This window comes from Micromys minutus (genome assembly GCF_963924665.1).
Source record: "Micromys minutus genome assembly, chromosome: 3".
In the NCBI taxonomy this organism is placed as follows: domain Eukaryota; kingdom Metazoa; phylum Chordata; class Mammalia; order Rodentia; family Muridae; genus Micromys; species Micromys minutus.
The window spans coordinates 80425861-80442259 of record NC_137972.1 but is presented as its reverse complement, the minus strand read 5'-3'; positions in this window follow the sequence as shown (position 1 = coordinate 80442259).

Here is a 16399-nt window from a genome sequence, read left to right as displayed (position 1 = left end):
TCAGCCCTGTAGGGGCTGCAGTTATCATGCTAGACAGACAGACAGACAAACCAAAAACAAAAACAACCAAACAAATCCACTCCAGATGCCTCAGATTGAGGCTGCTCCTGCCAGATCTGCAGGTAATAGGAAGAAGCTTGAAGAGGAAGGGGAACAACATGTGAAAAAAAAAAAAAACAGTGTTTTTTATTGTTGTTGTTGTTTTTGCCTTCAAGATGAAGGATAGTCCTAGGGGTGAGGGTAGCCAGGAGTGAGGGGTGGGAGTACCCAGGGGTTGGGGGCAGACCAGGGGGGAGGGGGGAGGTAACCCGGGGTGAGGGGTAGGGGGAGCCATCACCTGACAGTGGGAGTGAAGCCTGGCAATGGAAGGCACTCCCCGACTCAGATAAGAAGGCTGAGCGAACACCAACATGGCAGACTCAGACTTGCCGGCTCTGATGACCAGTACAAAGAATCCTCAGTCTGACTCCTTTCAAGGTATGTGGAAAATCACAGTAACGTGGGCCTACGGTGAAGAGCTCCCTTGGCCAATTTCAGAACACCAAGGTGAGATGGAGGTGGGTACCCATGCCTCATTGTCAGAACTTAGCCTGGCACATGCCATCAGCAGTGGGTGTATACATTGAGGTTTTCTTGGCTGTGGGGTGCACTGGGCCTGCTGGGAAGCGGGGTGCAACTGTGGATGACAAACTACAATTGCAACAATGGTTTGGGGTAAATTTGAGTTTTGGAATGAAATTAAGAACAATAACATCTGAAATAAATAAATAAAGACTCGTTTTCTTGGCCCAGTGAGATGGCTTGGGATATGTGGAGACATGATCACCACTGTTCAGTCCCCTCCCAGCAGAAGGCCCTGGCTCTGTCTGCCATCCCAGCATTCCCACAGCAAAATGGGAGGCAGAGACAGGAGAATCCCCTGGGAGCTTGAAGAGCTGCTATCTTGGAATGCACAGCACGGTGGACACAAGAGAAACCCATCCTCAACAAGGTGGAAGGAGAGAGCCAACTTCCCACAGCTGTTCTCAGTCCTCCACACAACGGCCCACCCATATGCACCGTGGAGAGGACTTGGAGGCTGGGACAGTTCAATGCTGGACAGCAGGAGCTGGGGTGAAACTTGCATCTCACAGAATCGGGAACCAGCGTGCTTAGGTAAGAAATGAGATGGGCCCTAGTGACCCACCTTGTTCTACAATCTCAAGAAAGCAAGCCACCACTGAACTGGGGTGTTCAAACACATGGGATTGTGGTGACCATTTCATTTTCAAACCGTAACAAGCAACGTCTTTCTCTTTGTATCCTTAGGATTTAGCAAAATGCATATTCTGTACATTTTGTAGAAATACTACCAAGAATTTCTCTGGTTAGAAATGCAGGCCGATACCATAAAGTACCAGCAGGGGGCAGTGGCAGCCCTCCACTAAGGGCTATGACTTCAGGTTTCCAAAGAATTGTTTGCCTGTGAAAAGCAGAAACCAGGGAGTTATTGAAGTCCCCTACCCCATCCTCACACCCCTCCCCCAAATACAATGGGTGTGCTTGGGACATGTGAGTCCCCTTCTTTGGGAGAAAGATGGGTGCTTCCTTTTCTCTACTGTAAATAGAGAAATCAAGTATTTCTAGCACTGAGTGGGGACAGTCAGGGTGTTGGGCATGCCTTAGATATTTTGCAAGGCAGGTATTACTTTTTTCCTTTTACAAATGAGGAAACTGAGGCTCAGTTAATTCCCATAGCTAGCAAGAGAGACCCAGACCTGGGGCAGACAGCCTCCCCTCCAGTCTCTATCATCCCACCACTACCCAGCCTGCATTGGGGTGGGCACTCAGTGCTCCAGAGGCTCGGAGGGGCTGGTAATGGATACTAGCCAGGGAAGCTGTGCCTCATCCCTCCTGGCAGTACATCCAGCCAGACTACAACATTTGTATATCTCCACCTTAATAGTCAATCATTCACTCTGCCACTCCAACAGCTGGGTAGTCAGGGGCCAGGACTAGCTATGTAACTTGCACATACCTGTGCAAAATAAAGTGCCAAACCCCTTTAAGAAATGAGGGAGGGCATGAAGAGATGGCTCGGCATTTAAGAGTACTTGCTGCTCTTTCAGAGGACCCAGGTTCGAATCCCAGCACCTACATTCCCATCTCACAAGTGTCTGTAACTCCAGTCCCGGGGTATCTGACACCCTCTTTGGGCCTCATATCTCTGGCTCACCTGTGGTGCACAGACTTACATGCAGGCAAAACACCATACACATAAAAATAAATATTTTATTACAGTTGAGTGAAAGAGTTGGCTTAGCAGTTGAGAGTATTTTTGTTCTTATAGAGGATCCAGATTTGGTTCCCAGCACCCACCTAGTGGCTCAAACCATTTATAACTCCATTCCCAAGAGATCTGAAGGTTTCTTCCAACCTTCACAGATATATACACATTTGGAGGCAAAATATTCATACACATAAAAATAAAATGAGTCTAAACTTTAATTAAGAATTTCAGCCAGATGTCATGTGATACACCTGTAAATTCAGGTTGAGCCTGGAGAGCTGAGGCAGGAGGGTCATTATGGGCTGTGGTACAGAGGGAGTTGCAGGCTATGCTACAGTGAAATAGTGTGTGTGTGTGTGTGTGTGTGTGTGTGTGTGTGTGTAGACAGACAGATGATATATAGATAGATAGATATAGATAGACAGATATCCTTTGTCTGCCATACACAAGCATGGTATGCATACATACAAACATATGCACAAACCTACACAAGACAAATAAATGTAAAAGCAATTTTTAAGTGCTGTGCTAATTAATTAAAATAGGGCTGGAGAGATGGCTCAGCAGTTTAGAGCACTGACTACTCTTCTAGAGGTTCTGAGTTCAATTCCCAGCAACCACCTGGTGGCTCACAACCATCTGTAATGAGATCTATTACTCTCTTCTCTTCTGAAGACAGCAACACTGTACTCATACATAAAATAAATAAATCTATTAAAATAAATGTAATTATTTTACACCTAGAATCCCAGCACTGGTAAAGCCGATGCCAGCCTAAGATACAGAGTGAGATCCTGTCTCAAAACCTCCAAAATAATAATAACAAATGCAGTAAAACTTAAGAATGTAAAGGTGGAGCCATCGGATTGTTTAGCTAAGCCCAGGTTCCTTCTAAGCATATGGATAAGCCTCTCTCAGGACTGATACACAGCAGAGTGCACAGCTCTAACAGAGATGAGTTCTGTTCCTGGCACCCACCCACAGTCACTTACAATGCCTGTGACTCCAACCCCAAGGGATCTTATGACCTCTTCTGGTCTTCTAGCACACTGCACTCACATGCACAAATCCACACATATACACAAGCTATAACTAAAAATTAAAAAGGGGAGGCTAGCTGTGGCAGCACCACCCTTAATCCCAGCACTGAGGAGGAAGAGGCAGGCATATCTCCATGAGTTCAAGAACGGCCTGGTTTATAGAACTAGTTCCAGGACAGCCAGAGCTACACAGAGAAGCCTAGTCTCAAAATAAATAAATAAATAAATAAAATAAATAAACAAATTAGGTGGGTTTGAGCAATAGTTCTTTTATTAAGATTCACTTATTATTTTTATGTATACAAATACACTGTAGCTTATTTTCAGTCTGTAGCTGTCTTCAGACATACCAGAAAAGGGTATCAGATCCCATTACAGATGGTTGTGAGTCACCATGTGGTTCCTGGGAACTGAATTCAGGACCTCTGGAAGACCAGTCGGTACTCTTAACCACTGAGCCATCTTTCCAGTCTGGGCCATAGTTCTTTAACCCTGCTTTCAAGTTAGAAATCCTCTAGGAGTTTAGAATGAGTGTTCAGAGCTGCCCCAACCCCACAGATTTCAACATAATGGGCTTGGGAATATTACCTCTGGTAGAACATCATCCACCATTCTGAGCCTCTGGTTTCTACAAATAAGACATGAATGAAAATGTCCTCCTTTCTGAAAAAGCCACTCAGGTAGGGGTCATTTATACATGGGGGACTGGGATGAGCAAGGAGTTCTGAGGAGGCCTCCTGTGTGAGATGCTCAACTGGCAGATTCAGACAGTGTGTCCTAGTACCTCCTGGCAAAGGGAAGGTCTTCTGGGAACCTATGGTAGCCCATTGTCCAAGGTCCCACTCAGGCCAGCAGCCTGCACTGTGTCTGGTTATCTGGTGCTGAGTATCCAGTGTCAGGGAAGCCACCGTTTGTGGTAATATTTGGAGGTACGGAGAGACAGCACTGACTTCTCCAGCTCACTTCTTACCTGTCAGACCTGAGAAGAAAGCAAAGAGAAACAGCATTTTGGTTTGGTTGTTGTTTGGGGGAGGTTTTTTGCTCATTTGTTTTTGTTGTTTTGCTTTGTTTTGAGAGATGGTCTTTCTATCATGGAGCCCTTACCTGGAACTTGCTCTGTAGACCAGGCTGGCCCGGAGCTCATAGAGATCTACCTGCTTCTGCCTTCAGGGTGCTGGGTTAAAGATGTGCACCATCACACACAGCTGAGGAACTCTATTTAATGAACACTTTCTGAGGTGGGTACCAAGGACAAGAACATTCATATTTAATTCTCCAAAACACTTTCTGGGTGATTTTTTTTTTGATCCCCCATTTACATAGCTCAAGAAGTTTAAATACATTGCTGAATGTCTCATGGCTAATTGAATGGGTGTCTTCCTCTGTGTGGGGGGGGATGGGAGGGGGGCTTAGAGATGCTGTGGTAGCATGGGGGACATTCCTGTAAGCTAGAGGCCAAAGACCCTGCTCTCCTCTCAACCCCCCTCCCCGACTCCAACAGTACTCATTGTACTGGCTGGTGTAGTCCCAGACTTCTGTGGGCCCAGCCCGCCCTTTTCTGGCCAGAGGAGCAAGCTGTGACTGAAGGCAGTGAGGCATGGCCCAGTCCTGCTTTATCAAGATGGCACAGAGCCCAGAAACCCCTCATATCAGGTGCTACAGACATGGCCTGGAACACAGTGTCCATTTACAGATGTGGAGATTCAAGGGCTAAAGGTAGGGGAGTGGGGGCAGCATCTCCCTCTGGAGCCCATCACAAGAGAAGCCAGATCAGATGGGCAACATGGGACCCCTGAGCAGAACTGAAAGTTTCCAGGAGGCCAGACCCCTCCAAAGCTGGCCGTACTGCAAAGAGAACAACTTTACTCCAGAGAAAGGGTTTAAATGCACCTGCAGGTGTTATAAAGGATCAGGGAATGAGTCAGGTACTGGGTACAGGAATGAAAAGTAATGAATACCTCAGATAGTTGGAGACTGGGCAGAATTGTAATCTCCCCTAATGAGCCATAGCCAGAGTCTGGGGAAGGGCTGAGTAAATTAGAAATCCTAGTGTGGTGCAGAGGAATCCATGTCTCCCCTTTCAAGAGTAAATCCCTGCAATTTTCCACCCTTGAGCAGGGCCCAGCCACTGAGGGCTGAATCAGTACAGAGGTCCCTGAGAGCCAATTACCATCAAAGTCTGAATCCCATGGCTGCCAGGTGGTTTGGAAGCAGGGGCTGGAAAATCCCTTTAAAATTCATCCTTCAAAAGCATAGACAAAGCTGGGGATATAATATAGCTCAGTTTGTAGCGAGCTTGTCTAGCTTGCAAGAAAGCCCTGGGTTCAGTTTGCTTTGGCCCTCCTCCTGATGGGCTCTCCAGCACCTTGGTACCCCACAAACTGCATGTAGTCTGTAAAACTAGTACTTGAAAAGTGGAGGTAGGAGGATCAGGAATTCAAGACCATCCTTAGCTATGAAGTGAGTTCAAAGGTAGCTTGAACCCCAAAACACTAATATATAGTCATATTACTGTGCAATCTTCCATCTTTCCATCTCAGGAACTAGTTCAGCCTTTGATATCAGTTTCAGCTTAGAAAATATGTGCTCTACACACACACACACACACACACACACACACACACACACACACACAAGCACAGACACAGATAAAACTGTGATGTGGAAGGCCAGAGATGTTCTGAATATGGATAGAGGACGGTGGTTGCACAACAGTGTGAATGTCCTTATTGACACTGAACTGAAAGATGCCCTTAAAATGATTAGGTACTGAGGCTGGGGGGGACGGGGTGGGGAGGAAGCCCTGAGGGCCAGCAGAATGAAAAGAAAGAAGCAACCTTGGGAGGTGGAAGGTGGGGGGACCCTCTAGAATGTACTGGAGACCTGGGCGGTGAGAGACTCTCAGGACCTAAAGGGAGGGACCTTAGATGAAATGCCCAACAGTGGGGAGGGAACTGTAGAGCCCACCTCCAGTAGAAAGACAGGGCATCAAGTGAGGGATGGGGTGGTCATCCCACAGTCAAAAACTCTGACCCAGAATTGCTCCTGTCTAAAAGAACTGCAGGACAAAACTAGAGAAGAGACTGAAATAGGTCCAGTGACCCACCCAAATGAGGATTTATCTCAAGGGGAGGTTCCAAGACCAGACACTATTACTGATGCTATGGTGTGCTTACAGACAGGAGTCTAGTGTGGTTGTTCTTCGAGAGGACCAACAAGCAGTTGACTGAGACAGACACAGATACTTCCACCCAACCAGTGGACTGAAGTTGGGGACTCCTGTGGTTGAATTAGGGAAAGGCTGAAAGAAGCTGAAGAGGAGGGAGACCCCACAGGAAGACCAGCAGGCTCAACTAAGCTGGACCCTGGAGATCTCACAGACACTGAGACACCAACCAGGCAGCATTCAGGAGTTGGTCCAAGGTCCCTGACACATATACAGCAGAGGACTGCCTGGTCTGGCCTCAGTGAGAGATGCACCTAACCCTCGAGAGACCCGAGGTCCCAGGGAGTGGGGGGGGGCTGGCTGGAAGGGGTGGTGGGGGTGGGGATATCATCTTGGCGATGGGAGAGGAGGAATGGGATGAGGAACTGTCAGAGGATGGACCAGGAGGGGGGTAATAACTGGACTGTAAAAAAAGATTAAAGATAATTTAAAAATGATTAAAAGTACAAACTTTATATTATTGACATTTCAGAACTATGGTGCTGATGGTTTTTCTCAGCTTTTTTCTCAGGGAAGGGTCCAGGCTGAATACGGCCAACAGACTAAGCCGGACCAAGAGAGGAGAGAGGAGGGGGCAGAGCAAGACAGGAGTTGCTGACTAAGAGAGGTGATCTGGGCCAAGAGACCCATCACAAACAAAATGGCTGAGTTATAGGGGTCAGTCTCAGCAGAAGAGAAGCAGAAGCCCAGCCCCTGGGAGAGGGGGAGGCAAGGGTAGGGGTGGGGCAAGAAGTGCTGGGAGGAGCCACAGGCACTGAGTGAAACTTGTCCTATATGACATATAACCTATATAAAACACCTGTATAACCAAAGTTGGTGTGCGCCATAACACCCAGCTAGCATGTTCTAGTAAATCCCTAACTGCTGCCTGACTAGAAGCCACGGATCAGCACCACTGAACGCTCCCTGGATCATCTCTTAGGATGTTGTCTGGCGGTCTTCACAGATCCCTTCCCTTTCCCTTCCTCATCTCATTGGTTCAGAATATGCTCCAGGAAAGCCAAGGATTGGCTTTGCTGACAGATCTTTCATGTAGCCAGGTTTCAGGGCTTATCTCTGCTCCACAGGGCATCTGGCTTGACCCGGCCACCATGGTCATTCATTCCATTTTTAATTTCCACTACTTTATGTGCAAAAGTGATGTGGCTCTTGTTCCTAACCGTAACCCTACTTGATCCCCGTGGAGATGGACAGACTGAGTCACAGCTAGTGTGCATCTTTCTCCAGCTCCATGTTCAACGATGCCTTCTTGAAGGCTTGTCATCAGCCGTGGTGGCCGTATTCATGGCAAATGCTATGAATTAAGTCTTGGCTTCTTTGTCTCTCCATTGGCTGGGTTAAGTGACGGTACAATATTAATCATTCAAACTCAGTTTAAAGTGATGCTGCTCTGTAGCCACAGCATCGTGATGAGCCGTACATGCTGAAGTGTTCTCCTGACCGAAGATTACTCGGGTTCAGCAAAGGTGTGTCTTCCTTTATAGCTAAGGAAGCTGCCCAGTTGTTTCACTTCCTCTTCCTCCATCACATAAAAGTGTCGACCGATATTTGTGTGAGAATGAAGATGAATAACCAGCGGTTGGCTGCAGGCACAAGAGTTGTGCAATAAGTAAATGAAAGTATATTTGCAATAATCATTTTCTCATATATTTTATTAGTATTATTTGCAAATGTCAAGTGGTTTTATATCTGTAAGACTGGCAATGTACCTATATAGGCACATATTTTCTCCTCGTGTCCCAGGTGGACTCATTCACCTGAGGCATTCATTAGGATGCAAGTTCACAGTCTCTGGTATTCCGTCAAATCCTTGTTGACTCACTGGATTTAGGGCTCCTTGGCCCCAAATTATGGAATCAGTGGATGATGCAACACCATGTGCATTCAATGAGACGTTTAAAAATGTAGCTTCCCACCTGGATGTGGTGGCACACACACTTTACAGCACTCAGGGGGCAGAGGCAGGAGGATTTCTGTGAGTTCAAGGCCACCATGGTTTACACGGAGAGTTCTAGGCCAGCTAGGGCTATATAGTGACACCATGTTTCCAAAAAAAAAAAAAAAAGTTAAGGCTAGGGAGATGGCTTGTGCAGGGAGTTGGCTGGAGCTCAGTTCCCAGTGCCCACATCTAGCGACTCACAGCTGTCTGAAGTTCCAGCTCTAGCACACCTACACACATGTGGCATATGTTCATGCACACACATACATATGAAAAATTAAAAAATAAACCATACACACACACACACACACACTTTGCTTATTAGGGTTTTTCTTTTTGTTTGTTTTTTAAATATGAGTACACTGTCACTTTCTTCAGACACACCTGAAGAGGGCACCAGATCCCATTACAGATGGTTGTGAGCCACCATGTGGTTGCTGGGATTTGACCTCAGGACCTCTGGAAGAGCATTCGGTGCTCTTAACCGCTGAGCCATCTCTCCAACCTGCTTATGGCCTTTTCATATCCCCTTTCTCTCCGTCCTCTGTGCAAAGTACCCATTTCATCTTTACATTTTCTCAGCATTTCTTTCTAAGCGACAAGGGAAGCAGGCGGTGTAGAGGGAAGCTGCCCCCTGCAGCCACCAGCCAGCAGAGCACCTTGTCATACACCCGTGAGCCCATTTAGACCTGGTGTGAGAGTGACCTAGAGGCCTGCTCAGTGCTGTACGATTTTAAGGATTTATTTATTTATTGGTGTGCCACTGCTACCCACTAAGATTTATTTAATTTTTATTTTACGTGTATGAATGCTTGCTTGCTTGTACAGGTGTGCACCACATGTGTGCAGTCCCCACGGAGGCCAGAAGAATGTGCCAGAAGGAAGGAGTAGTAAGTGAGGTCCTGGTAAAGCTGGGACTGAATGCCCTTGGCTGACCGGTTGATTCCTCGAGGGGCTGCTTGCTATTTCTGAGTCCCATGCGTATCTACCATTCCGGTTCGGAAGGGAAGCTGGCTCAGAGGCTCTGCTACTCCGGGTCACCCAGTTAAAACACAACTGGCCATCTCCCCCGCTGACCACGCCTCCCCAATCTGTACTCCCTCCCTTCCCAGCCCACCCTCCCCACCTCTCTCTCACCTCTCCACCTTTTCCTCTCTGCCCTGCTCCTGATCCGGGCAGGAGAGAGCCCTCAGGCTGCTTTACAGATACGATAGTCTCAGGTGGCTGCCTCTGGGGCCCGCAGATCTTACCTTATCGTAGTCAGCCATCAAAATCTTGCCTGCCACTTGAGCTCCCACTCAAGGTCACCTCCAGCAAGGATCCCTTGCCTACTGCACAGCCTCCCTGTCACCTACCTGGGAGACAGAAGGGTGGGGGCGGTTAAAGAGCAGGATTCGAGCTTAGAGCCTGCACACAAGCAGAGGGTGAGTGTAGACAGGCGAGAGACACAGTCCTTTGAGAAGAATGTGATTCCAGAAAACTAAGCCTTTTCTCGAGGCTCTGGGTTGAGCTCCACAGGCTGGGTGTTTATTTCCTCTCTTTGGGCCTCAGTTTCTCCAACTGGAAAGGCTGTGGTAAGAACAGAGCTTTCAAAAACAAAACAAAACAAAAAACAAACAAACAAAAAGAACAGTGCTTTCTAAGATTCTTTTAAAAGTGAATGACTCAGGGAGGTATTGGCCCATGCCTTTAGTCCTGCCACTCAGGAGACAGAGGCAGGCAGCAGACAGGAGGCGCTCCCGAGTTCAAGGCCAATTTGGTCTACAGAGCACATCCAGGACAGCCAGGGCTACACAGAGAAACCCTATCTCAAACAAACAAACAAATAAAAAGAGTGATAGGAAATATAAATATAGAATTTATAAACATAATTAATATTGTTTATATATAATTATACACAATTATATAGTCAGTATAGATAACTATGTATCTTATATTATTTTTCTCTCATTAGATTTTTAAATTTAATTTCTTTTTAAGATTTATTTATTTATCTAACGTATATGAGTACCCTGCAGCTGTCTTCAGACACACACTAAAAGAATGCACTGGATCCCATTACAGATGGTTGTGAGCCACCATGTGGTTGCTGGGAACTGAACTCAGGACCTCTGGAAGAGCAGTCAATGCTCTTAACCGCTGTGCCATCTCTCCAGCCCCAAATTTTATACATTTAATAAAACTTATAAACACACACACTCTTAGTTCTATTGCTGTGATGAAACGCTAAGACCAAAATCACGTATGGGAGGAAAGTGTTTATTTGGTATACACTTCCATACCATAGTTCTTTACTGAAAGAAGACTGGACAGAACTCAAACAAGGTAGGACCCTTGTGGAACCTGGAGGCAGGAGCTGATACAGAGGCCATAGAAGAGTGCTGCTTTCTGGCTTGCTCATCAGAGCTTGCTCAGCTTGCTTCTTATACAACCCAGAACCACCCACTCAGGGGTGATTCCACCCACAATGGACTGGGCCCTCCCCCATCAGTTGCTAATTAAGAAAATGCCCTACAAGCTTGCCTACAGCCTAACTTTATTGAGGCATTCTCTCAGCTGAGGCTCCCTCCTTCCCAGATTCTAGCTTGTGTCAAGTTAATACAAAACCAGCCAGCACATTTACTTATAAATTAAATACAATTGCTTGTTTTGATTAGAAATACAAAAATCAGGCCTGGTGGCACAGGTCAGTCATCCTACCTACTTGGGAGTTTCCTGAAGAAGGATTGAAAATCTAAGGCTATGGTGTGAATTAGTTACAGGATAGCAAGACCCTGTTTCAAAAATATGAAGGGAAAAAAAAAAAGACTGTGCATATAGTTCAAAAGTATAGCATTTGCTGAGAGGCCCTGGTTCAATCGCCAATACCAACATAAAAAGAAGGGGCCAAGAGCCCTCAGCAGTTAAGAGCACTTGCTGTTCTTCAGAGAACCAGAGCTCACCTCCCAGTACAACATCATGCAGCTCAAAACCACCTGTAACTCCAGCTCCAAGGCTCTGACATCCTTCCGGCACACACAGAGTATACACATGAAAATGATGCTTTTAAAATGAAAGAAAGAGAGAGAGGAAGAAAGAAAAAGAAAGAAAGAAAGAAAGAAAGAAAGAAAGAAAGAAAGAAAGAAAGAAAGAAAGAAAGGAATGCTAACAAACCCATGCCCTAGCATCTCGGGAAGAATCCTATTGTCCATCACCTAGAAGGAAGAAAAGAGAAGGACATTGGGATGAGGAAGGAGTCCCATGTTTCCCATCATGCTAAACACTACAATAGTCAACATTACAAATGGTGTCTTGGGCTGGAGAGATGGTTCATTGGTTAAGAGCACTGACTGCTCTTCCAGAGGTCCTGAGTTCAACTCCCAGCAACCACATGGTGGCTCACAACCATCTATAGGGGGATTTGATGCCCTCTTCAGGCAGGTGGATGTATATGCAGCAGAGTGCTCATACATTAAATAAATTATGAAAAAAAGAAAACACTAAAAAACAAACCCAAAAAGGGTGTATTTGAGTCCTACTGCAGAACAATTAAGTTAGAACTTCTGGGTGTGGACCTGATGCGTGTGGGCTTGGGTGTTCTGGGTTCAGAGGAGTCTGCTGTGCACGGGAGGGTTGAAAACCGTTTTTTGAGAGCAGTGCTGCCCACTCTTCAGTGCCTCTGACTCCCCTGAAGAGCTGGGTACTGGGTCCCATTGTGGACTTTCCCACTTACTAGGATGGTGCCTATATACTTCCTATGGCTCCTTTGATGAACCACTGCTAACTGTAGCACAATATAATTTTTTTTTTTTTGGCCTCTGTTTTCTCTTTTCTTTTCAAGATTTATTTATTTTATGTATGAATACACTGTCGCTGTCTTCAGACACACCAGAAGAGGGCATCAGATCCCATTACAGATCGTTGTGAGCCACCATGTGGTTTCTGAGAATTGAACTCAGGGCCTCTGGAAGAGCAGTCAGTGCTCTTAACCACTGAGCCATCTCTCCAGCCCTCTTCTACTTTTACAGATCACAATAAGCCTCGCTGGGCTAACATTACCAAGTGGGGCTATCCTACAATCTGGAGGCCCCAGGGAAGAGCCTGGTTTCTTGCTCACCATTCTCAGTGAAAATCCTGAGTCTCTCTCTCTCTCTCTCTCTCTCTCTCTTTCTCTCTCTCTCTCTCTCTCTCTCTCTCTCTCTCTCTCTCGTGTGTGTGTGTGTGTGTGTGTGTGTGTGTGTGTGTGTAGGGATTCTCTAAGGTCACACACTTATTCCTAACCCATCACTATTGACTAGACATTGTAGATTGGCCTAGACTGCATGGCCATGTCCTAAGTCAAATCAGTGAATCTTGTCAGGGAAGAGGGTGATGGAGCAGAAACCCTTAGGGCCCAGAAGTCACCCAGATCCAAATTCCTCACTCACTAATTCAAAGCACAAACTATAATGCCTCTTTCAAACCTTGTCTCCACCCTAATGAAGTTATTAAATCAGCATCGCTCTTGTGTCTTACAACAAAATTCCTAAAATTTAAAGACCAAATAAGTATGTTCTGGGCTCGTTGTGGTGTGGGCCTTTAAGTTATGCTGGGCTCTGCTCGCTGGTTCTTCTGGACTCATCTTCATTGGCTGTCAGCTTATGTTGTGACAGGGCTGGATGCTAAGGCCCTTTACCCCTGTCCATGATGGGAGCTTCCAGCACACTAGCCTGAGTTGCTTCTCCTGGCTGTACTGTTGTTTCTAGAAAGGAATGCACGGGTAAGGGAGTGGGGGTCAGGGCTTTCATATTTGCTAATGTGCTATTGTATTGGTCCAAGCAAATCACATGGGTAGACCCAAAAAACGTTATGGTCAGAGGCATGTGGATGTGAAAGACATGATAGCCCAAGGAACAATCCATTGGGACTACCCACCACTGACTCCCCTATCTCCCAAAGCACTCCATGTCTTTGGAGAATCCCCTACTGTGCAAGATCATGTTCCAGCATCCCACCACCTCCCACCAGCAATATGGCTCTTGGACTCTGAGCAAGGATGTGGAGAAGAAGGAAGCTGCACAGCTGGCACAGGCTGTTCCAGATGTTTTCACAGTGACCTGTCGTCTACCCTGTTGCTTTGGGTCATAAAAAGGTCATACCTCAAGGTGATGGTGGCTTTGGCTCAGGGGTTTTACTAGTGAAAGGCACCTGGAACTAGAGTTGTGTGGAGGTTCGGCAGAGCACTTGCCCTCCAATAGGCAGGAACAGGGACAAATGGGGACACTTTGTTTATGTGTACACAGTTACAGGGGCAGAGGCCAGCTATGGAGTAGCCAGTTCTAGGCACCCTGAAGACCCTGGGAAGATGGGACCTTTATGCTTCCTCCATCCTCTGGCTCCTGATCTAGTGTAGAAAGTGATACCTAGGTCTCAGGTTCCTCTGGGCATAAGGCTCCAAACTGGCTTTCCTAGAGGTGGGTGGCCGTCAGCTGTCATGCTTGGGTGACTGTGCGTCTCATTGACCTGGGACAATCCTGTTTGCACCTGCTGTCCTAGTGTAATTATTAATGGTGCCCTTTCTCTGTCTGGATTAGATGTTACAGGTCAGGGGTCCCCTAGTTAAAGCCCATGTTCATCCTAGACTTCGAGATGACTGGAAAAGCTTGCAAAGGAGTCAGGGGCAGGAGTGCTTGTCTTGCCTGAATGCTGACAAACTGAGGGACTTAAAGCAGGTTCATTTTTCTGTCTGGTGGCAGTGGCTTCATGACTAACTTGAGGGGTTAGATCAGATAGTTCATTCTAGCTGGGATGAAGATGAGAGGCTACCCGGGATTGGGTGGGCAGGTTCCACTCAACCCATAGGCTGATGACTCACTGTCCTCCGGGAACCCACCACATTCAACCAGTTCTCTCCCACCCCCTCTCTGCGCTGAAGCTCATTCGTGTCTCCAAGTTTCTGTCTGTCTCAGGGCCCCAGGCCAAATGGGACCTGATGCCTGTCCACCCACCTCTCCTCCCCTTCACTGTCCCAGCCTTACCTTTCTTTACCCTGCACTTCATAGCTGGGTGTAGTTTGGGACAAATAACTAAATCCCCAGAGAGCTTCTCTATCTATCATACAAGGTGATGGTGCCAGGTTTGCCAGATTAGGGAATGTTACATTCAATGCCTGGCTCATGATGAGATTTACCAAGGCATTATGATATTTACTTTATCTTACTGTTAACTATCTGAAGAGCCCAACCCAGGTCCTCCGAGGGTCATTTGAGAACAAGAAGCTCTCAGGAGGTTCCTTTCTCTAGTTCCTTGTCACTGGCAGTTTCTGTGAAAGCTCAGGCAATACATACAAGCCCAGGGCCTGCTTTTTAGCATCACTTTTAAAGAGGGGAGCCTAAGAAGAGCAAACCGATTGGTTGAGTGAAATGCTTCATTTTGACTGGATAAGCAGGGACAGAAAGGTGGTACCACTGAGGCCTCTTCAAAGTGCTATTGGCTGACTGTGTAGACTGTGCATAGTGGGAGACTCTCCAAAGGAGAGATAAGGTGCTTTGAAGGGCCTGCAGGAGAGAAAGAGTATGGATGTTCGAAAACCACAGTGTTCCTCAGACATCCCCCCTCCCACAGAATGTGGAGGTCAGAGATTTTTTTTTCCCATACCAAAAGGACTATTTTTAATTTTTTTTAATTGTAAATATTTTTAATGTTTGACTAGAATACTAGAGGAACACACCGAGCCGGCCTGACTTCCACTCTGTTCCATGGCTACCTATGCCTGTGGTCTTTACCCTTCTCTGCTGGTTCTGATCTTAGCGCCTTGGGTATGTTTCCTTTGGGATTTTTTTCCTTTTGAAATTTATCATTTATTTATTTATTGAGACATAAACTCTCTCTGTAGCCTTGGCTGTCCTGGAACTCCCAATGTAGACCAAACTGGCTTCAAACTCAGAGATCCACCTGCCTCTGCCTTCTAAGGGCTGGGATTAAAGGTGCCTGCCACCATACTCACACTCAACTTCAGGTTTTATTTTTAACCGGGAGAATTTTTCTTAAACTTTATTTAAAATGTATAAAATCTGCTTTTTTTTTTTCAGAGCTGGGGATGGAAGCCAAGGCCTACTTGGGCACACCAGGTGAGTTCTCTCTCCAGGAGCTGCTCCCCAGCCCCCACCCACCCACCCACTCAGAGGCCTGGCGGGCATTAAGGCAGGACTGAGTTAATAGCATTCTCCCTTTTCTCCACCACCATCCATCTCCAGAGCTCTTTGATCTTGCTGAGCTCTGACTCCCAGAGCTGAGGCTCTGCCATATCAAAACAACCACTCCCCACTTCCTCCTTCCCAGCTCCTGCCAAAACTACCTTTCTGCTTTCTGGCTCCAAGCCTCTGAGGACTCTTCTTGCATCCATCATGGGATAGCACCATACTGTGCTTGGCCTTTGGTTACTGCTTCTTGCACTGAACACAATGTCTTCAAGTTTCATCCAGGCTGCAGCATGATGGAATTCCCTTCAGGATTAAAGAGCAACACTCCATTATATGCAGATACCACAGTTTGTTTGTCCAGACCTTTAGTGGATGGCCCTTTGGCTAAGGTGGATTTGCAATGCATGTACACTTAAAAAGCCTCACACAACATCACATAACAGTACTCTGGCTTCTCTGTCCTTTTTTTTTTAATTTTTTTTAAAATCATTTTTGTTCCCTTCTTTGGGCTTTGGATTGCTATTTTGAATGCACATTTATTTGTCGACTCGTGGGCACATGTGTGGAAGTCAGAGGACAACACGGAGGAATTTGCTCTCTCCTTCCGCCATATGGATTTGAGGGATCAAGTCAGCCATCACACTTAGAACCTTTTCCCGCTGAGCTGACACATCTCAACAACTCTAGTCTTCTGTTTTGATTCAGGGTCTACCAAGGGTTAATAGGGTATTTTGCATACTTTTTGTTTAACCTCAAATGGCTCCT